Genomic DNA, 22,840 nt, shown 5'->3' on the forward strand with positions numbered 1-22,840 from the left:
GTTTGCATTGTGACACTCTGGGGAACAAGCCTTTCATGGACTTGTCTTTCCTCTGCCACTACTGTATGAGCTTCCAAAGACTCAGGAAAAACCTTTTGGAATGGGCAAGACTTGAGTTTAAAAAAACAAACCAGGTAGCTATTGTAGACCTATATTCTTGTGTCAGGCACTCCGCAGTTCACATACGTCCTGTTAAGGAGTCACAACAATCAAGCTAAGACATTTCCTCCTGGGGCTATGGAGATCCAGATGTTACATTTGATCCCCAGAACCCTAGTGAAAGAATTGGGTGCACTGGCACACTCTTTTGATCCTAGTACTGGGGCACAGAGATAGGATGGTTCCTGAGGTACCTTGGTGAGTGTGCCTTGCTTTCTTGGTGAGCTTCAGGTCATAGAGAGACCTTGTCTCAAAAACTAAAATAGGTGGATAGTACCTGAGGAATTGCACCTCAGGGTGTCCTCTATAAATGAATGTACAGGCACTGACACAGGTGTGTACCTGCACACACACATACACACACACACACACACCCCTACCTGCAAGGAAGGATGGGGTAGTCTTCTCCTCATTTTATGGATGAGAACTCAAGCTCAGAAAGTGAAGTTTCCCACAATGGGAAGTTGGTGGAAATACTACATTATTGAAGCCGACTCTGTAGGATGACTTCACCACTCATCTGTTTTCTTTTTTTTTTTTTTTTTTTTTTTTTAAAGATTTATTTATTTATTATGCACACAGAAGAGGCTGCCAGGTCTCATTACAGATGGTTGTGAGCCACCATGTGGGTGCTGGGAATTGAACTCAGGACCTCTGGAAGAGCAGTCGGTGCTCTTAACCTCTGAGCCATCTCTCCAGCCCTCATCTGTTTTCTTAACAGATATTTTTAAGTGCCTACTGTGAGCCAAGCATTCTGTTAAGACCTAACGATGTGTCAGTGCAATAAGATAACCATGACCCATCTGTGGAGAGCTCAGAGCCCTGCAGGAAGACACCTGATTAGTGAGAACACTAAGTGTGATAAATGTCCAGAAAAAAAGATGAGGTAAGTGTGTTCCAAAAGTGGTAATAATAAAAGCCTTCTTTAGAAATATATATCATGCTTAATAAAGCAATTATTCCTTTCCTTTCGTCTTCATTCCTCATCTTTTTTTTAAACTCTCATTATTAAGGAGTTTATTTGAACAACTAAGGGTTTTAATGGTGTGTAAACCACGTAATTGTTCTGACTGCAAACTCTGAAACTATTGATAGGTACCATCTTAGGCCTATAGAAGCTTAGAAAAGCTAGCCATCAATGATATCATGCGATATATGAGCTAGAAACTTCTAGAGGAAGTTTGTGAGGGTCAGTTTCAATCCTACGGGGTTCCCTTTGCATGAGGCGCCAGGGAAATCCAGCTCACAAGCTCTAGTGTGGCAGCAGCAGGCTGTGGGCCCTGAGGACTTTGTGCCCTGGTCTTGTTTACAATTTGTCTGAGGCTTCTTGAGCTCAGCCCAGCCAGATGGACTCTTCCTCTCAAATATCAGACCTGATCTTTTCAAATAAAACAGTACAGAGCACGTTAAAAGCTTTGATCCAACTGTTTACTTTGCATTTGTGTGTGTTGGGGAAACGGGGACAAAGGGAGGATTTATTAGGCCTTGCTGTGGGTGGCCAGTGCAACCACTGGGCATGTGAGAGGGAAGTTTGGGAGGACTCTGTACCGGCACATTTTGGCCACTTGTCAGTATCCGGATGCCTGGTGCTTCCACCAACATCTGTCAACTGCTCTGGGGGCCTCTTTCTTTCTTTCAGCCTTCTTTCCCTTCAAAGGCAAGTTCCCAAAAGAGAGTGCAGAGTTGATCAGTCCTTTCTGTATGTTAGGACAGGTGGGAGCACCAGGTCTGAGGACTCTCCTATGAAGTCTCGCAACATCTCTTGGCGATTCGCTTGCCTTTTCTCAAGTGACCTCATATTTTCAAAGCACCCCGTGTGGGATAACCTATTTTGTCCACACCCTTCTGAAACAGGTGGTTATGCATGCATAATCTCTTTCTTCATTATCTGCCTTGTACAACAACATACGTTCATACTACATGGGCATTTCGCTTCGATCATGAGAAGGGAGAATCTCTGACTGACTCTTGCCATATGACCTCAGAAATTCTCTCATTCCTGCAAAGTAGGTAAAATTTGCCAGTTTAGAGATTTAAAAATGCTGTAAGGTCAGAGAGGCTAGTAACTGATTCCTTGACACTGAGTGTTGATATGCATTCTGATATCACCAAGGGATAGAGCTGAGCTAAGACTTATACTAGGCATGTTGGCCCCGAGACATGTTTAATTTGTGCCTCATCTTCCTGGAGTTGCAGGACTGAGCTTCTGATGGGGTATTTGTCCTCTAAGCACCAGCTGAAAATTCTTTGCCTGTACCAAATATCCAGTGCAAGGACAATCAGTCTTCCAGGCACACTCCTGCAGGTCTGCTCTCCAGGTCTGCTCTCTTGTTTATTGGTGTCTAGTAGAGACTGGAAACATCTCGGAGAAAAACTGTAATGAAGACTTTTGAGATGGAGCAAATGATCAGAACCTACAACCGCCTGGAGCTCAGCCACCTTCCCCTGATCAGGAATGGAGAGGGATCAGAGGAGCTGCAGATCTGACTAACACTCTTAGTCCACACCCAGTTTCCAGAGTCTACAGCATCCACGAGGGCTAACAGACAGTTTTCTTATCGCTCAGCTCTAGGTCTCCCTCCTTGCCTGCCCCACCCAGGCCCCAGATAAAACTGTTGCACGTGAAGTCTATGGTCTTTGGAGAGTCCAGGCAAGGGACCATGGAGAGGAATTTAGAAATTCCAGAACAAACCAGCACCTGAAGCTTAATGAACTGCCATGTTTAATGGAATTAACTGCCTTAAAACAAAAACAGAAACAGAGAAAGAAACAACAGCAACAACAACAAAAACCCCAGAGATTTCTAGATTTTAAAAAGAAATGAAGCCTTTTGGAGAAAAGAGATAAAACACGTTTTTTCATGTTTATCAAATAGTGTTTTAAAATTTCCTGGTTGATGTGTGAGAGTGAGAGGGTATGAGGAGGACTAGGTACTGTAATTAAATTGCTTGTAATCTAACTTGGCTTTTTGTTCCTATTTTCTTCCTTTCTTTCTTTTCTTCTTCTTCTTCTTTTTTGTATCAGTTAATCTGTTGGTTACATTTTCAGCTTTTCTTTGCTTCTGGTTTCATTTTCAGATGAAAAAATGCTAGGCACACAGGGCTGCTGTCTGGTTGCCATGGTGACCACAGCCTATTATCCTGCCTTGTCATTCATCAAGAAAGAATTGCACTTGACAGAGGCAGAGGGAAATGCCTGCAGTCTGCGGCATAGGAAGGGGGGAAAAGAGCTTTTCTTGTCTTCTATATACGTAAAGGCCCTTTAATGCCCGTTTAGTTACATGTTTTATTTAGCATTATTTATTACTTGTAACGCTGATAATTGATACCTGTGAAAATACAACCCCTTCCTTCAACGTATTTAACGTGCAATTTGTCCATTTGCTTTGCTTTTCCCATTTCAGACCCATAACTGGTGTTGCACCCCCACTCTCTGCCACCACAAATACTGAGTCCATTCCAGGAATAGAAACCGCCAAAGGATTACATTCTCCACGGAGAATGGTCGCTGTGAAGGTAGCTAACGGAGCCAGATTTCCCCACTTTCATAATCAACAGTTCCTGCATCTCGCTGTTCCTCAAACTGATGAGTGCAGTGCATGACCAATGAATAATTGAATCTAACTACTGATTAAATTATTTCTCCAGGTGTGCCATGTCTATGAAATACAGTGCCAGCAAAAGAATTCCAAACTCTGGCGGTCTTTTCATGAGATAATCACACATAAAATCATGGTTGTTCCTTTTACAAATTTGAATCTACATTGAATCCATTGTTCTTCAAAGGCATGCAAGGGCTTTTGCTTATTATCTGGCTGGTCCTCATTACAGCCACCTGAATTAATCCAAAATACTTCCAAAAATAAATGGTCTCATGACTTTCGTATGTTGAAACACCCAGTCTTTTGTTTATTTTTTCAACTCTGATATTTTCCACCTCATTATTCAACTCTTAAAATGTCTGTATCCGGTTGGGCCATTTTAAAGAAGTTTGTTGATAGCTTGCTTTGCTCCCTGGAACTGTTTGGTTTCCTCGTTAAGGTGAAGTATGTTGTAAAACCGGCAGCATTCTAAGTTGGGACCTTGAAGAGTGGTGTTTGAACATCTCCTCTTTTGTGTCTGGGATCAGGGAGGAGATGGACAATGTCTATACGTCATCTTGAGTTGGTAACACTGCAGCAGTTAGCATAAGCCATGCCGGTGGGGATTAAACCACACTGCCTTGGGTATGCATGGGCAAGTGGAGAGAGGAACATGTCTGAAGTTCCAGTGCTGTTCCGTCTGAAGAGAATGTCCCTGCTAGAGGGTGAAGGCAGCTAGCACATGCATGGTGTCAAGCGGAAGCACTCTTCCATTATAAACAAAGCAGAAATGCACACAATTATTTGGTCAGTTTGGTATTTGAGATGGTTCAGATTCTAACCATCCTACTACTTCCTTTTTGTCTTGATAATTTTGGCAAGAAGGGGTTTGGGGGTGGAGAGGGATAATTCTGAAAGAATTAAATAATTATAGCTGTCAGGAAATCCATCCAGGATTTTATAAATTCCCACATAACAGTTCAAAATCTCTTGATTTTCATTTCATATGAGCTGAGTCCATTAGAGCATACCTCACAACATCTGTTGAATACCCAGCCATGTAAAAACGCAGGGCCCATGGAATGTGTTTTGTTTGTTTCTGTTTCTTTTCTATCTTGACTTTTAGAGACTAAAAAGTAAGAACAGAGAGAGAGAGAGAGAGGGAGGGAGAGAGAGAGAGAGAGAGAGAGAGAGAGAGAGAGAGAGAGAGAGAGAGAGCTGATACTTTGGGCTATTTCTTTCTGGTTCTCAACTTTTCCTCTAGTGCTGCAGTAATACCACTGTTCATTTCCTGTTAAACTTCAAACCTACCTTTTGATTTTCAAATGTCCCTTAGGCTAATGTTTTCACTGCAGAATGAAATGAGCAGGCAGAAACAATTAAGTGAGCAGATACAGTGAAAATGAACACCGTCCGGCGCTTTCACACAACTGGAATTGGCGAAGGAATCCTGTTTGGAATCTGATCTTCCAGCCAGAGTTTTCACCTCCCTCGTCATTTTTTTTTTTTTTTTTTGCCCACCCCCTAGTGCACACCACTTCCCCTTTCTGGAAAAAAAAAAAAGCTCTAGGCATACAAAGAAAGGCCTAAATACTCGCAGGCATGGGAAATATTTTCTCTGCCTGTTACTAGGACCGGATAATCTCCAAGAAAGAAAATCCACCTAGACATTTTAAACTCTGAATGTCTACCAAAGCCTGTTAAATGTTCACATGTGTCTTCATGAAATTTGTAATACGAATTGTTTACACAGCCCTGATTGAGGGCACGAGTGCCATTAAAAAGGATCTAGTAAGTTTAGGGATGGAAAATTGTGAAAATCAGGACTGTTATCCACAAGGAGAAGTGTAGGTTTTTGCTTTTGTTTTGTATTTTTAAAATAATAATACATGACTCTTGACATTAAAAGGTATTTCAACAACCAAAAGTAAGCTGTTTGAGAGTCTTCGAAGTTCTATGAGGAATTAAGAAGGCAGCAATGAACTGTCCCCAAACAGAGCTGCCCACGCGTGTCGATGGCATCCCTGTTGTTCTATGGGACCTGTCACTTTTTCTGGAGGCACACTGAGAGATTTTACACTGCAGGAGCCCAGCGTTCCTAGTGTGGTGTTTGCTTTGTTCAGATGTTGGGCTGTGATATGAGAGACTGGCTACACCTCTGCAAGGTGATGGTGCTGAGGATGGAGTCTCCTGGTGTGCATCTCAGAAGCCTGCTCTTACAGGAGAGGTGGCCTATGGGACTGGTTCAGTCTGAATTCAAGCTTTTATTTCTTTAGCCCAGATGCAATGGGGAGGTGTCGATGACAGACTCAGAATACAAGCCCCACAAAAGTTAAACCTGGTGGACATCCTCTGTAAAGCAATGCTGCACCCCCATCCTGAATGGGGAAATTGGAAGGCGTCCAGAGGATTGAACTGAGTGGAAAGCATGGCTTCCTTTTCTAATTTTTTTAAAATTAAATCCGCCACTCAGAATTTTCTCAATGAAACACTTCTCTTGTAAAACAAGTCTTTGTATTTTTGCTGTAGTTGTTATGGGGATGTATTTTTAATGCCATGGAATAGTTTAACTCTGAAATAGCAAAGAGCTGGAGTCGACCTGCTGGTAAACACAAACACAGCTATATACTGACATTACAATGGATGTTTTTAACTTGAGTTTCCAGGATAGGGTAAATTTCTTACTCCACCAAATGGCTGGTTCCATGGAAATTGACTTCACATGAAAGGAAACATGCCTGGAAAGAGCAGGCACTTTGTATCACACAAAAAAACAAATACAGACACACTTCCTTCTCTTGGTTATTTACTTTTTAAAAACCTACAAATAAAACACCTAAGGACTGTGGAGATGTGAAGCTCTCCAGTAAGGCATTCTTTCAGAATTTATAAACCAGTCCAGAAGCAGTTAAATAAATGAGTTTTAGGCTGTCTGTGGAGGACTTAAGCAAAATAGGATTTTTCTACCAGGCAGACTGAGATCACTTGATCATCTTTTCGACACACACACAAAGAGGAAAATCTAAATTCTCTCTGAATGAATATTTCAGCATAACATTTAAAGCCAAAATGGCTAGACAGAAGCAAAAGATAAGAGATAGGGCAGGACAGCAGTAGGCAAAGGGTCAGTAAATCTGTGAAAGAACCTATTGAAGATGCCTATAATGTTGCAATTATAAGTGTGCGATTATAATATATTGGTAAAAAAATAAATACTGAAGTGATTTCATGGATCCTGTGAGTCCACAGTGGCTCACCTAAAGAGCTATGCTGAACTCATGATGAGACCTTGTTGGGGAAGATCTTCATGGATTTAATAATGTTAAGGAACTCTCAAGACAGGAGCATCGTTGATAACAATAGGTCCTAAGTCCAATAATAAATTCCTTATAAGAGGCCACAAAGGGATAAGACACACAGAGTGGGAAGGCCATATGGGTACAGAGGCAGGAACTGCCACTAGCCACAAAAGCCTGGGAGGAACACATAGCAGAAAACACCTTGATTTCAGACTTAGGGCTTTTAGAACTGTGTGACAACGAATTACTCTTATTTTAAGACATACATTTGTGGTAACTGGTTAGAATTTCCCCAGGAAAGCAATACAGGGTTATCTGACAATGAGGGTTAAAAAGAGGCACACTGACAGAGTTCAAGGAAGGACAGAGTGACTGAACTCTTAGAAGATGATGCATGGAACTAGATCTCATGAACAACCAAAATTCAGGGACCACTTTTAGTTAGAGCATCCTTCCTCATTATTTACTTCACCAACTCTGATGGAAAATCAACTGCTTCATTCTGCTAGCATCTGAGTTTTCCATTTCACAGCTTCTATCACTTCATAAGGGTGTAATCCCTATCCATATTTACAATCCCTGTGGAAGGATTCTATAATGCCAGTGGGGTCATGTCTATCTGTAAACTAATCAGCAAAGATTAAACCACCAAGATCTTATCGAATATGACCATTCCTGAGAGGACCTGATGAGTGGTGGATGTAAGGGGTATCAGATGTCCATCACCTGGGTTCTTTTCCATCTGTAAATCCTGAGAAGACCTAATGAGTGGTGGATGTGAGGGATATCAGATGTCCATCACTTGGGTTCTTTTCCATCTGTAAATATAGAGCTGTCGTCTTTCTTGAGGACATCAGCACAACACTGCAGAAATAAGATTTGCAAGGCCGTCTAAGCTATACCCCTTATGGGCGGTATGGCATTAGGAAGACATGAGACCTTGGAAAATTCCTTTATTTTATTCTTAAAAAATGAAGATAGAAATGACTGGGAGTGTAGATCAGTGCTAGTGTTTGCCAAGATGTGTGAGGTTCTTAGGTTCAGTCCCCAGCACTGAACAACAAAACAAGAACACTAACAAATAAAGACAGAAGTAGATGTGATAGTGTAAACCTAGCCTTCAGGAGGCTAAGGCAGGAGGGTTATGAATTCAAGGCCAGAAAGGATAACATAGAATATTCTAGGCCAGACTGGGCTATACGGGACTCTGTCTCAAAATAAAGATGAGAGTGGAAATAAAATGAAGAAATAAAGATGGAGTTGTTTGGTAACTATCCTGCATCTAGAAGAAGCTCAGTAATGTTAGTTAAGGATGACCATAGATACAGAGAGCTTGAGTGGACACAAGAGACTGACAGAGTCTGTTACTTTATTTTCACAGATGAGATTTCAAGTTCTAAGCTCCTGAGAAAACCAGGACAGGAATTTAGGTTACTCAACTACCAGATTAGTGTTTCTTTGTTATTTTACAGGATCTGTCCCCATTTCTGTGTGTACAAAATGAGGTCTAATTTGGAAGGTGTCACTCAAATAAGGAAAAAGCATCACTCTTAGAATGGATAATAACAATAATGTTGGACTTTAGGTTTGATAGTGACACAGGATAAAGATGTTTAAAACAAAATAAAAAAAACAAAGTTCAAAGTAATAGGTTGGGAGTGGAAAGGCAAGGGACCAGTTAGGTGTCTGCATCCTACTGCTTGCTCTGGAACTTAAAGGATGCAATTATTTCGAGATAGCATTTAGAACACAGACAAAGAAACCATGGTGACATCAGAGCCCTTTAATTTTTAAGCTGAGTTCTTGTAACTCCACCACCACCACCACCACCACCATCACCACCACCCTGTTTATTTTCCTTTTGCTTTCTCTCATTATGAAACAATATTTGGAAAGGAACTGCTTGGCTCAGTTTTGTAGTGAAGAAAAAGAAAAACAAAAAAGGTATACCTTCTGCAAGCCAGAGTTGGTCCAAATAAGATCAACTCCCGACTGTGTGTGGCAACTACAATCCAGACCATTTTTTAAACTTTATAATATCAACATGGTGCTCAGTGTTTACATTTTAAAGTCTTGATAAGATCAACTATACTTTCAGATTGCAGTGGACCAGAAAAGATCCTGTTTCTTCGAAATTCCATGATCAGAATTGAGGACACACCACACACACACACACACACACACACACACACACACACTATATGTAAGTTGTGTGAATGTCTATCTGTACACACACATCTCTTATAATATGTGGCATTGCTATAAAGGGAGTATGCCTTTGAAAGGTCCCATTCTCATAGCAGTCCTGCTTTAAAAGACTAGTCTGTGTGTGAGGCTATTCCTGCATTTGTAGGAATAGCTCACCATTAGTTTTCTTTATCAATGGACTTTGTGAATGCAGCCAACAGAGGGAAAGGTTGATGTGTACACAATAATATGAAAGAATACTCAAGCAAAAGATGAATTTGGGGCCACTGTACTCTTAAAAAAAATCATGACTAATTCCATCTGTGATTCTGATTACCAAATTCCAAATCTTCCCAAGTTTTGACATGACAAGCATCCACACAGCAGCCTACTACCGCTTGACTAACTCAGAAGTATTTTGCTTTTGTTAACAATTCTTTTCTGCAATGTCCCTTGCTGATCTTGGTCTGGGACAGTCTGTACTAGAGTGACCCTCTGATCAGAGCCTTTCTGAGAAGCTCCAACCTCTGGGTCTGCAATATCTCAATGCAACATCTCAAATTTTATAAATACAATGTTATAATGTGTGATTTTTAAGGAATTTACTTTTATAATGGCCTCTGCAAAATGGATATAGTTCTGGTTCTGTTTTTGCTATACAGCGTCTTCTCTGGTTATATGTGCAGTAAGGATCATGTTTGCACACCTTAGAGGTATTGCCATATGGTCACTCCTTCACTGGCATGCATCATGTGTCTCCTGACTCACTACTGCACTCCAGGTTGTATTCTAGGTGTTTGAGATATATGGTTGCAGAAAGCAAAGTTGACTAACTCATATAATCTATTGGGATATAAAATAAGATCGATAGATATAATCTCATTAACAGAACTTTTTTTTTTTTTTTTTTTTTTTTTTTTTGGTTTTTTGAGACAGGGTTTCTCTGTGTAGCTTTGCGTCTTTCCTGGATCTTGCGCTGTAGACCAGGCTGGCCTCCAACTCACAGAGATCCGCCTGGCTCTGCCTCCCGAGTGCTGGGATTAAAGGCGTGCGCCACCACCACCCGGCTCGTTAACAGAACTTTTATGCAAAGACTTGAGGTCTGAGAGGAAGTCTGACATTTGAATACCCAGAAAGGTTATTCCAGGCAGCTGGAACAGTTGCAAAGTACAGAGGAAAGTGAGCATTTTTGTTGGCCTATATCCTAATTCCTGGGACCCGTGAATTTGACTTTACCCTGTAAGAGGGACATTGAGATAGGATCAGGTTAAAGATGTTACATTGTGGAGGTCACTCTGGATCAGCCAGGTCAGTCCAAAGTCATCACAGGCATCCTTATGCTAAGGACTATGGATAGAGCAGAAAAAGATAGCTTTCCTTAAGACAATGGAAATGCACCAGCCATTTATTATGGACAGTGGCTGGAGTCTACATAAACCAGACAGGACAATATGGGATTTTCTTCTTACTGCTGAATTCCAGGTCTTCCTACCCAACCCTACCTTCCTCCAGATAAAAGCCACTGGGCATCAGGCCTTTGATGTCCAGAGGGGGAGATGAGGAGAGAGAAACAACTAAGGGAACTAAAGAGATGTGGCTATTGTCTTCGTAGATGAAAAGAGGATGCAACAAAAACATGGGACTCAAGAAACCATCAAAAGCAATGAAGAAGACTTTCCAACCAGCATTTGCCCAGGAGCACAGCCCTGAGGATAACTTGACTGAGCCCTCTGAGACCCATGTGTGGCTTCTGGCTTCTAGAGTGGAAGGCCATAGATATGGATTCTTTTAGGCCACCGTGTTTGTGTTAGACTGTTCATCTACAGTCGGAAGCTAATGAATGAGCTCAATATATAGTATGTTCACTCTACTGGTCAGAGAGTTTTCAGATCACATTATGCTGTATGGCTCATACATGCCAGGCACTGAGCTTGGAGTGGAGACTCTGGGCTAAACACACAGTCCTCAACTTGAAAGCTATGATCTCAAAGAAATGACTACAATTTAGCATCTTCAAAATGAGTCAAAAATCTACAATTGAAAGTAAGTACAAAGGCTGGGAGGGCTTAAGCAAGAGGAAGCAGGCACAAAAAGTCCCAAGGGGAGTGATATTTTAACTAAAATGCAATGACTGTTAATAATTACTCTGGCAAAGATGGGAGACGTCATGTTGTAAACATAGGTAATGTCAAGGTCGGAGAGTCAGAAACAAACTTGACATAGCCAGAGAATCGTGAGTAGTTCGGGACTCACTGGGAAGTAAAATGAGATGTGCCAGAAGCTTAATGCCTTTATCTGGATGAGGAATGGCCTTTAGAAAACGAAAGTGTTAACATTGATTTAGTGTTACCACCAACATCTCTTACCTGTCATAAGATGCAGACTTTAGGGATACGGTTTGGAAAGGTTTACTAAATTTGACAGACACATTCATCTAAACAAGTCCCGTCAGTTTTGCTTTAAGGTGAATATGTATTTTGTGGAGAGGATGTTTTAAATAATTTATTTATTTATTTATTTTGACTCAGAGCTTCATGCCGCTTAGGCTGGCCTGGGACTTGCTATGTAGCCAAGGGTGCTCTTCAACTTCTGATCCTCCTGTCTCCACCTCCTGAGTGCTGGGATTACAGACATGTACTATCATACTTGGTTTTATGTGGTGCTGGGGGTCAAAGCCAGGGCTTCACACACTCTCCCAACTGAGCTACATCTCAGCCTCAAGGTTTATTACTAAAATTCACACTTGCCATGCAAAAGCAAGCAATAAAAATGCCATATCAGGTTTATACAAAGAAGTTGGGGAAAAATACTCAGTGACATAAAATTAAGTAGGACCCTGGTAAAAAAAATGAGTTTCACATGCTGATGATTAAGAATTTTAAAAAATACTATAATAAGTATCCATGTTGGGACTGGGAGTATATTTTAGTTGGCAGAGTACTTACTTAGCATGTATGATGCTCTGGTTCCACAAAACTAGGGGTGGTAGTGTACTCCTGTAATCCTAGCATTTGGGAGGTGGTAGCGGAAGGATTTTGGAGACAAAGATCATTCTCAGATACATAGCAAGTTCAAGGCCAACCTGGGCTATACAGATTCTGTCTCAGAAATCAAAATCTACTTTACCTTGAAAAAGACCTGCTGTCATCTTGTAAGGAAGTGAGCCCCAAGGCGGGTGGTTATTTCATAACAACATGGGCGTGCACAGAGATCTAGCACAGATTTGAGGTATTGTGTGTGAGAGAGAGATTTTATATTCCTGCATAGTTGTGTTCAGCTGGGTGAAGTTTCCTGTGTCTCCTAATACTTCTTGCAGATAAAATCATGCACAAGCAAATGAAAAACCCTGCATCAAGCTCAAATTTCTATGAGCTGCATTTTAACAGGTTGGCATTTCACAGCTAATACAACAGCAGGGGCATCTACATAGGGCATTTCTATCGCTCCCCAAAGATCCTCTTGTTTCTGTCTCCATCAACAGCTCTTAATTCCAGGAATAACAGCTGCTCTGGTTTTTAGTCTTGCCCTTTCTGGGCTTTCCTGTGCTGCATGGAGTCATGCAATCTCGTGTGATTTGGACCTGGCTTCTTTTACTCCAGTGTCTTTGAGGTTCCTTCCTACTGTTGCCTTTAGTAATTCCTTTGACAGCTAAGGAGCATTCTGCTATGTGAATACACAGTAATTTGTGTTCCGATATTTCTCATTGGTGGTCACTATGGTAGTTTTCAGTTGGGATTATCCTACTAAAAGCTCCAGTGAATGCTTTTTGCACTTCGGTCTGTCTGTAATAAGTTTTCATTTCCCTTTGGCAAATACATATAAAGTAAAGGTGCTAAATTATAGCGGAAGTATATGGACAATTTTATGTAAAAAAAAAAAAAATGGCCAGACAGGTTTCAGAAGAATATGCATCTCTTTACACTTCTATCAGTAGTTGCTCCACTACTCAGCAATACCTGTTGTGATCTTCCGGCCCTCCTACTAGGTGCCCTGTGGTGACACATTATGACTGCCATGTGCATTTCTTGGATAATAATGTTATTGAACACCTTTCCTGTGCCAAACGGCCATTCATATGGTTTCCTTTGTAAGGTACCTTGCATTCATTTTATTGGTTGTTTAACACTATTTCTTTATATTTCATGCTTTCCTGGTTCCCTTTTAAAAATACGTATATATCCCCAAATCATGAATGTATTTTTTATATCTGTGTGTGTGTGTGTGTGTGTGTGCGTGTGTGTGCGTGTGCGCGCGCGCACCAGGGAACACATGCAGTGTCTGTCCTCTTCAATTTCCACTGTGTTGGAGTCTCCTGTTGCTCACTACTGTGCATGCCATGCTAACTGGCCCATAAGCTTCTGTGGACTCTCCTGCCTCTGCTCTCTGCTTCCCATCTTGTAACACACCACTCTATCCAGCTTTGTGTGCTTCCTGGGGATTGGAACCTAAAAATGCTTCACCCACTGAGCCATCCTTGCTAAAGTCTTACATTTATCACTGCTGTATCATTCGGTCTTTATGACTCTCGTTAATGTTTTCATAGAATATAAGGCCTGAGTTTGGGTTCCCCCCACTTCCTCATCCTCATACAGACAGCCAGTTATTGTGGTATTATTTGTTGAAAATAATGTCCTTTCCCATTGAGTTATTTTAACTCCTCATTTTAAATGAAATCATACAAAATGGGTACATTTCTTACTTATCAATGTACTTGTTAATCTTTTGTTTTGTTTTGTTTTGTTTTTCAAGACAGGGTTTCTCTGTGTAGTTTTGCTACCTGTCCTGGATCTCACTCTATAGACCAGGCTGGCCTCGAACTCGCAGAAATCCACCTGGTTCTGCCTCCTGAGTGCTGGGATTAAGGGTGTGGGCCACCGTCACCCAGTGTACTTGTCAATCTTTAAGACCATGCTGTCCTTCAAACTTCGATTGCTAATATTATAAATTTAATTGATTTTGTGTACTTGATGATAACTTATTAACTTTATATATTTTTTGGATTCCTTAGAATTCTCTGTGCGTATTGTGCACAATGCAAGATAATTTTGCTTTTGTCTTTTCAGTCAGTCCTTGCACCTTTTCTTCCTTTCCTTTTCTTTCTTTTTCTTTGTTTTTTTTGGGGGGGGGGTGTTTTACTTTGTTTTGTTTTGTTTTGCGTTGCTTTGCTTGAAACAGGGTTCCTCTATAGCCCTGGCTGTGCTGGAACTCACTATGTAGACCGTGCTGACCTCCAACTCACAGAGGTTCACCTGCCTCTGCCTCAGAGTGCTGGGGCTAATGGTGTGCGCCACCACCTTGGGTGCCCTTCATTTCCTGATGTTGTCTTCCCGCACTAGCTAGGATCTCCAGCGCAAAGATGGCGGGAAGAGTGAGAAGATGGGCATCTAGTGCTGCTGAGTCCTATGGAGAGGGAACTTGTTCAGTTCGGTATTTGGATTAAATGTGACGTCACCTATAGTTTTGAAAATAAATGTCAGGTTAAAGTTTATATCCATGTCTAATTCCCCGATAGTTACTGTTTTTATAATAACAGACAAGATGATGAAATGATTTGTATTTTATCTTTCCAGTCTGCAGATAAACATAGATTTTATTTTAAATGTTAAAAAAAACCCCACATTTCTGTGAGAACCCCTTATTGCATTGATCTGTTTATGTATTGCTGAATTTGAGTTGATTATTTTTTCCTGTGTTTGTGTTAATGAGAGATATTAATTGGTAGTGTTCATAATATTTTTGAATGGTTTGGTATCAAGATGGTACCTATATTTAGAAATGTTCCATCCTTGATATGTCTAAAAAAGTTCACAGTATATACAATTATTTCTTCCTTAATTATTTGATGGAATTTACCAGTGAAGCCATCCTTGTTTGGAGTCTTTGTTGAAAGGCTTGAAAAGTTTAAGTCAGCCTTTATTTCTTATTTTTGATAATTTCGTACATTAGTACTGTGCTTATATCATTTTTACTCCACCCTCTCCACCTCCAGCTCCTTCCATGTTCTGTCTACTCTCTCTCAAATTCATGATCTCTTCCTCTTGAATCATTGTAGTTGCACACACACACACACACACACACACACACACACACACACACACACACAGACACACACACACACACCACTGAATACACTTACCGTTGCTCATATGTATATGTTTATATGTTTTTAGGGCTGACCAGTTGGGATTTCATAACCTATCAGAGGACTCATCCCTAAAGACTGATTCTCTCTCTGTGTCTCTCTGTCTCTGTCTCTGTCTCTCTCTGTCTCTGTCTGTCTCTCTGTCTCTCTCCTCTCTCTCCTCTCTCTCTCTCTCTCTCTCTCTGTCTCTCTCTCTCTCTCTCTCTCTCTCTCTGTCTCTCTCTCTCTCTCTCTCTCTCAGCCATTAATTAATTGCCTTGTAGCTCTTCATTTAGGGGTGGAGCCCAGTGAGATTTCTTCCACAGAGGTTGGCATTCCAACTGGAACTGCCATTTCTGCAGATCTTGTTTAGGCAACCATATTGTTAAGTTTTCAGGGTGCATCTTTCCTTTCATATGTAGAAGACACAATCTTACAGCAGATGCCCTGGTTCTCCACATCATTATGCCTTACCAGGTACTTTACCTTAGTACAGGCTGCCTTGAATTAAAATCAGCCCACCCCATCACAAGGAACACAAATATTTATCATGCTTTTGTCTCTTAATCTTCACACATTTCCTCTCTACATGGTATAAAAAATCCAATTTATTGTTACTATTTTTTTTCTTTAAACAATGCATGATTTTTATAAGAAATTAAAGAACAAAGCATGGCTTATATTTACCCATGTTGTTACTGTTCTCAGAGATTTTCATTCCTTTGTGTAAATCTGAATTTGAATCTGAAATCTGGTATTTATTTTTTGCAGCTTAAAAGCTTCTCTTATCATTTTTTCTACTGTAGAGCAGGTGTGCTGGTGACACAGTCTTAGCTTTTTGTTTTTAAGAAATATGTTGCACTGTGTATAGAACTCTGTTGGCTGTTTCTCCTTCTGTCATTTAAAATCTGTCAATTTGAGGAAGGAGAGGAAGCCCTAGTGAGTCAAGTCCTGAGTGAATGCTCTTGACATAGGCATGAGGTTGTCAAGGACCCCATAGCCTCAGACACATGGAGAAAATGGGAAATCCTTCCCCTTCAGAGGTAAACAGCGAAGTCTTTCTCAGAGGAACAGTCGTGACTGTTGACAATATGTGCAGGAAATGCCCACCATAGCTTTCCCCCATTGTATATCATGACCTAAAGACTGTTTCCCTATAGACCCTGCTCCTACTGAGATTAACTAAATCTATTTCCTTGATCCATCTGTACACCATAAACCCTGCCTCCTTGTTTATCTATATGTAATAGCCCCACCCCCTTGTTCAACTGTATGTAATAACCCGGCCTCTAATAAACACTGAATTTCTGCGGTGCTGAGGTTTCTTGTTGGAGTCCATCCAATTGAAGCTTTTCTGTATGTTCATCTGTCTGTTTTTTCTTCCTTACTTTGGCTACCCCATCTCTAGAGCTGTTTAGGATCCCTCAGTCTATTGTCTTCTGACTTCAATTGGACACGAAGTCACTAGTTTTTCTTAGGATGCAGTCATTTTCTCTGGCCTTTTAGACATTTTTACTATTACTGATCTTTCCTGTTGAATGATGATGCATCTTAAAGTAGATTTCCCTGGAATTATCCTCTTTGGGATTAATTAAGCTTCTAAGATCTCAGAATTGCTATTTTTCTCAAATTTAGAGAACTCGCGGTGATTTTTGCTTTGAGAAAACATCTCTCTTCTTGGTGCTGCTATTTAAGAGTAAAATTAAATCTTTTCAGAGGCCAGTCAAACCTGACATTTTAGCTTCCCTCTACCTCATCCCCACTTGTTAGTTTGGATAGTTTCTATTTTTTTGTGTGTATTCAAGTCAATTTATCTTTTCTTCTGATGATAACCTCATCCATTGACTTTTCCATTTCATGTATTCCCTTTTCTAGTTTGGCAGAAGGTCTAGGCTTTGTCTTTGATCCCTTCATATTCTTTTTTACACTACTTCCAGTCTGCATTGTTTCTCTACTTGTTATTATACTTTGTGTTTTTCTTGATAACTGAGCATATTGACAGTAGCTGTTTTAATGTTCATGTCTTTTAATTCCATTCCTATCATTACTTCTGGGTCTGTTTCTATTGACTGATTTTTCCTTCTGGCTACAGTCTGTATGTGTGGAATCATTTCTGATTTGATGCTGAGGGCTATAGATCTGAATGTTGTTCAGTGTCTGGATTTTGTTACCTTCTTTAACAGTGTTGAGTTGTATTCTGGAAGGCAATGAAAGAGAGTCATTTTGATTCTGAGTCTTGTTTTTGAAATTATGTTAGAGATGCTCTAGAACCTTCTTGGGAAATAACTTTTCCCTAAGGAATGGCTTTTCTAATTTCTCTAATCAACACTGTGGGGGCTTAATGAGACCTCTACTCTGTGGATGGTTGAACATGGGATGCCCCTTACGCTCCTTCCTCCTTGTTCTACTCAGAGCTCCTCACTAGGTTTTTTTTTCTGTTCCAATCATCTGTGTTCATTTTTTTGTTTTGAGTTGGGCTTTTGACTTCCGTCTCTACATAGGTGAAGCCATGTGCTCAGCCATAGACTCAAGGATCTCTTCTAGATTTCTCAACCTCTTCTTTGATATGGGATGCTGACCAATAAATTATCATTGATACAGCAGTTCCATACTGACTTCTATCTCTTTAGTCAAGGATGACCATAATGTGGTTTCCTGCTCTGGACTTCAGAAAGCATCCCCAGAAGATTATAAAATGGACCCCATTTTGTTTTTTTTTTAAATCCAGTAATCACTGCCTACATTGCCTATTGTTCAAAAATCTTAAAATACCCACTTAATATATTTTGTTTAGTCTAATTTGTGACAGGTAGCCTCATTTGGAGATAAGACCACAAACATGTGGATGTATGTAGGTTAAAAAAAAAAAATGAGGTTTCACTCAGCCATAACTTAGCCTTGTGCTATTTTCTCTCAACACGGAATTTCCTTTCTCTTCAGAAGGTTGTTATTGACCTGAGGTAGAGAATAATTCTGTTTATGGGGACACTAAAGTAGAGCCAATTAGATCCTAACAGCCCTGACAGGCTTTACATGAAAGGCAATGTGAAGTGAGTTTTCTCTTTGGGTTCAAAAGGTTGATTTGGAAAGGACCCTATTCTCAGTATTCGAGACACTAGCTGGAGTATCCAGGTCAATGGAACAAGTGGATCTCTTTCATTCACCTGGACTCATCCATGTTACTGAATAACTAGCTTGGAAGCAACCAGAACAATGACAGAGGCCATTATTTTGAACCACATACTACCTGGTACTACTGTGGACCCGATTTCTATCGTAAGTGGGTCTAGACAAATATATTAAATAAGCAGAACTGTTTAGCAGTGTGTCTTAAGGGTTGTTTTGGTATAAGTTGCGCGTAAGTTTTGTGAATGTTGAGTGCCTAGTAGTAGCCCGGATTTCTTAGAATTTATGCTCAAAACTAAGGTTGTAAGCATGTGACTTTCTTAATAAAATAAATATGAACATTCATTTAGAATTGTTAATTTTTCTGAGCATACAGCGGATACATTTTTATTTTTGGTGGACCAGGGAAGCACTAATGTCAGTGCCTCGGACATAGTAGGCAAGCACTCTACTACTGAGCCACACCTGCGGCCCAACTGTGTTTTCAGGACCAAGTAATATGTTAAGTGAACTATACTAGGCACAGAATGGAGTATATCCTAGAGAAAGCCTATGCCTTGCTATGGTGTAAATATAAACAACCATATTCATTAAACGGTGCATAAATGAAGAGTTTGAGAAACTGCCTTTCAATCTTCCATTCTTGAAACATGGAAGCTATTACACACCCCTTGGAAATGTATCACCTGGCCAATTAGGAAACAGTTTCCTCCAGAAGTGAAACTAGGGCTGGGGGTGTAGCTCAGTGGTAGAGTGCTTTCCTAGAAGCTTCCAAGCTTGGGGCTCAAGTCTCAGCATAGAGAGTGGAAATGAAGCTTAATAGTGTTGCTGCGTATTATACCTGTTGGCCTTAAAGTCAACCTTGGCTGTTAATGAACACCATGGGTTTGTTTCAACCCTTCTCCTCCTCTTCATTCTCCTCCTTCTCCTCTTCATCCTCCTTGTTCTCCTCCTCCTCCTCTTTATCCTTCTTGTCTCCTTCCTCCTCCAACACCTCCAACCCTAACTTCATTTACCTATGTAAGGGATGAAGGAGTTTTACTGTCAGGAATAGTTTCCCTTAATAACACATAGATTGGCTCTCAGTCAGTGTGTCTCTCCTAAGCCTCCTTGTTAAGTGCCTGGTTAAGTTTCCACTTCAGTGTATCACATCACATACACCTAAGGATCTGAACAGCAGACTACAAGACACTGAAGATTTCTCATCAGAAGCATCTGTCAGGTTCTTAATATTTTGAAGGGATTCTCAAAATTAAAAGAGAACATTTATTCTCATCAGCACTGGAACCTCTGTCTTCCTGTAGACAGGAAGTAAAGTACACTGCCTCCTAGTCACAGGCCTCCCTGACAGGGCACCTGAAATGTAAATGAGAAGCAAACACTGGTCATTTTCTGTGATCCTTGTAAAACTAAGTAAAATCCAAGTTGAATCAAGTAGTATTCTCAATGCAAGCATCCTCTTTTATCTAACACTATAGCGAGAAAACAGACCTCCTCAAATTGCATGTATGTCTGGTCTGGAGGAAACTTTCAACAGATGGCATATTATAGACAAAATGAACATGTGTCTTTAGTATTTAACACTTACTTTATGGGTAATTAGGTCCAGATTTTTTCAAATATAGTCATAGGTATATTAAATATAACAAGTATAGATGAAATATATATCCTTCCCTTTTATTGTAAGTAAAACAATAGATGTAATATACTATTTCCTTTTATATTAAATATAACAACTTTAAGAACAAATATATGTTCTTTCTGAAATAATTCCATGATATCTGAACATACATGTATATATACATAGTTGAAGTGTGTGCATACATGCATGAAAATATAAATGGGTGCATTTTAAAATTCTGCTAAATATTTGTTTGTCCTTGAAGCTCATATATCCAGGATACGTTATCACAAAATGAAAGAAATACAGTTAAGTGAAATGTAGTAGTTTTAGTAGACAGTTTCATTTGTATGATTTCATTTAGCTAATTTTTTCATAAAATTGACCAATTGTTTTGACATCAGATAGACGTTTTGAAGAAATGTGTTTGCTTATAATTGTTAAGTGATTAACTTTGTAAGTAACATATGTTAATTTTATATTTTAAACATTCTGGACTCCTAAAAGACAACTTGTGAAGTTATGCATGCTGCTGTCGCATAAGGACTTCCTGGAATCAGTCAGAGCAAGATGGTAGCAGCACAGGTCCTTAGGACAATGAGCAACAGAATTACTCCAGTTTCATGTACAGAAGAGAGCAACCTTGAGACCCCCCAAAATCCATAGGTCCGAAGTAGGTAAAAGCTATGTAAAAACATTGGAATCAAGTAAGTGTAACATTTTCCTTTGGGGATATTTTATTCAGAAAAATAAAGATATTTCCAATAAAATGAAAGGAGAAGCTGACAGGAAAATCCAAACATGTTTGAAAATACCTGGATATAACTTCAAGAGTGGCACACACTACACAGTGTGCAGACACACAGAAGACACATTGTGTCCATTTAGGTTCCCGTCACTCATTTCAAAAATTAACATTTCGATAATGTTCTTTGATTTTAAAAGTATTATCCCTTAGGGCTGGACGAATGGCCCAGTGGTTAGTAACACTTCTCTCTCTTCCAGAAGATCTGAGTTTGCGTCCCACTGTCCACGTTGGATCCCTCACAACTTGTTGTAATTCCAACTCTAGGGGATCTGACATCCTCTTCTAGCTTTCCGGAGTACCCGCATACATGTAGCACACACATACAAAGACAGGTACACAGGTATACATGTACCATACACATACAGAGACATATATACAAAGAAAAGAAACATTTAAAAACACTACTTATCATAAATGATATTCTAATTTGCATAGCATCTTAAGTCACATAGAAGCTATGAAGACATATTAGAGTCCTTTTACTTCATCCTCAGTCCATAGCAAACATAGTCCGGGCTCAATTAAAATATTTTACTTACTACTACCCTACAGACAGTATCTATAAATAATAGTTTTCAATTAATTTCTACCTTCTCATTTTTAGGAGCTGCTCAACACTGTTAAAGTATAGTGATTATTATCAGTATTTGTGGATATTCATATACACATATACCAGGCATCCATATTTGCCTAGAACTGAGATATCTTCTGTATATGTGACTGTATATGAGTCTGAAATCCAGGAGCTTCTTAACAAATCAGGATGGAGGAGGATTGGATACTCCTGAGTGAAGGATGCTACCCGGACTGTGTGATACAGGTGCAGCCATGTTTACTGAGGGCTTAAATGTTGAGCATGGTGCCCAACATTCAAGTTTTGCCTTTTTCATTTAATCCTCATGATAGTTCCTGGTGGTAGGTGCTAAATTATCTTCATTTTAGAGATCAATACATAAACTGAGGCATAGTCAGTGTAACACAGACTTAACAAGTGTACATTGAATAAGCCACAATATATGACTTTTAGTACATTTATGTTTGTCTTACACTCTTGCTATAGTAAACCGATGTAGCATCATTTTATAATAGGCTTGATAAATACGTGAAAGAAAGGCAAAATTTAAGGCTAACTGTTGCCGAAGGGAAGGACCAGTCTTAGTAATAACACTCCTTTACTCCAGTGAAATTGACTGTTCTTACGAAATGAAGATGAGTGAAGGTGAAGGCTGGAGAGAAAGCTCGGAGGTTAGGAGCCTTTACTGCTTTTGCAGAGAGCCTGGGTTCACTTCCCAGTACTCAGGTTGGGTAGCTCACGACTGTCTTTCCCTCTAGCTCCAGGGGATTTGATGTCCTTGTGTGAGGGCGCGAAAGAAAGATAGATCTACATGTAAAACAAATCTTTCAACTGAAAAGCATATCTTTCTTGAGGGGAGGGCCTGGCGGATGGGCGGGGAAGAGAACTCAGGTTCAGTGAGTCATGGAAGTGACACTTGCAAGTGATGAAAAGGAGCCATGGGAGACTGGAGGAGAGCAGCAGGCTGAGGGCGGAAGTACGTGTGCTCCTCTGCTGTACACAGGCCCAGTGCTTTCTGAGTTAGAATGCTGTGGGCTGGCTCCTCTGCTGTTCAGCTTCCCCTCAAGACCTAGCAGGAGCTCATGCTTTAGCTTGACAACTGAGGGCTTAATGCTACGTACGGGTTATGAATTATTCTGTATGAGTGGTTTTCAACCTTCCTAAGGCTGCAACCCTTCAATACAGCTCCTCATGTTGTAGTGACCTCCAACCATAAAATTATTCTCAGTGCTACTTCATAACTATTTTTTTCTACTGTTATGAATTGTAATGTAAATATTTTTGGAGACAGAGGTTTGCCAAAAGGGTCACGACCTACAGGTTGAGAACCACTGTTTTAGATGACTACTTAATTGGGTAGCAGAG

The 22,840-nt window shown here is 40.1% G+C and overlaps 1 long non-coding RNA gene across 1 annotated transcript in view; it reads left to right on the top strand.

Annotated features, from left to right (window-relative positions):
• The window catches only part of LOC128122093 (uncharacterized), a 340,108-nt gene that overhangs the window by 243,832 nt on the left and 73,436 nt on the right, over positions 1–22,840 (top strand). The window contains exons 6-8 of the long non-coding RNA XR_008222330.1: positions 881–1,045; positions 10,838–11,268; positions 20,601–20,770. This is a non-coding gene — a long non-coding RNA (uncharacterized LOC128122093). The remainder of the gene's footprint in view (positions 1–880; positions 1,046–10,837; positions 11,269–20,600; positions 20,771–22,840) is intronic.

Source organism: Peromyscus californicus, unplaced genomic scaffold (assembly GCF_007827085.1).
Source record: "Peromyscus californicus insignis strain IS unplaced genomic scaffold, ASM782708v3 Scaffold_11__1_contigs__length_118956290, whole genome shotgun sequence".
Taxonomy (NCBI): Eukaryota; Metazoa; Chordata; class Mammalia; order Rodentia; family Cricetidae; genus Peromyscus; species Peromyscus californicus.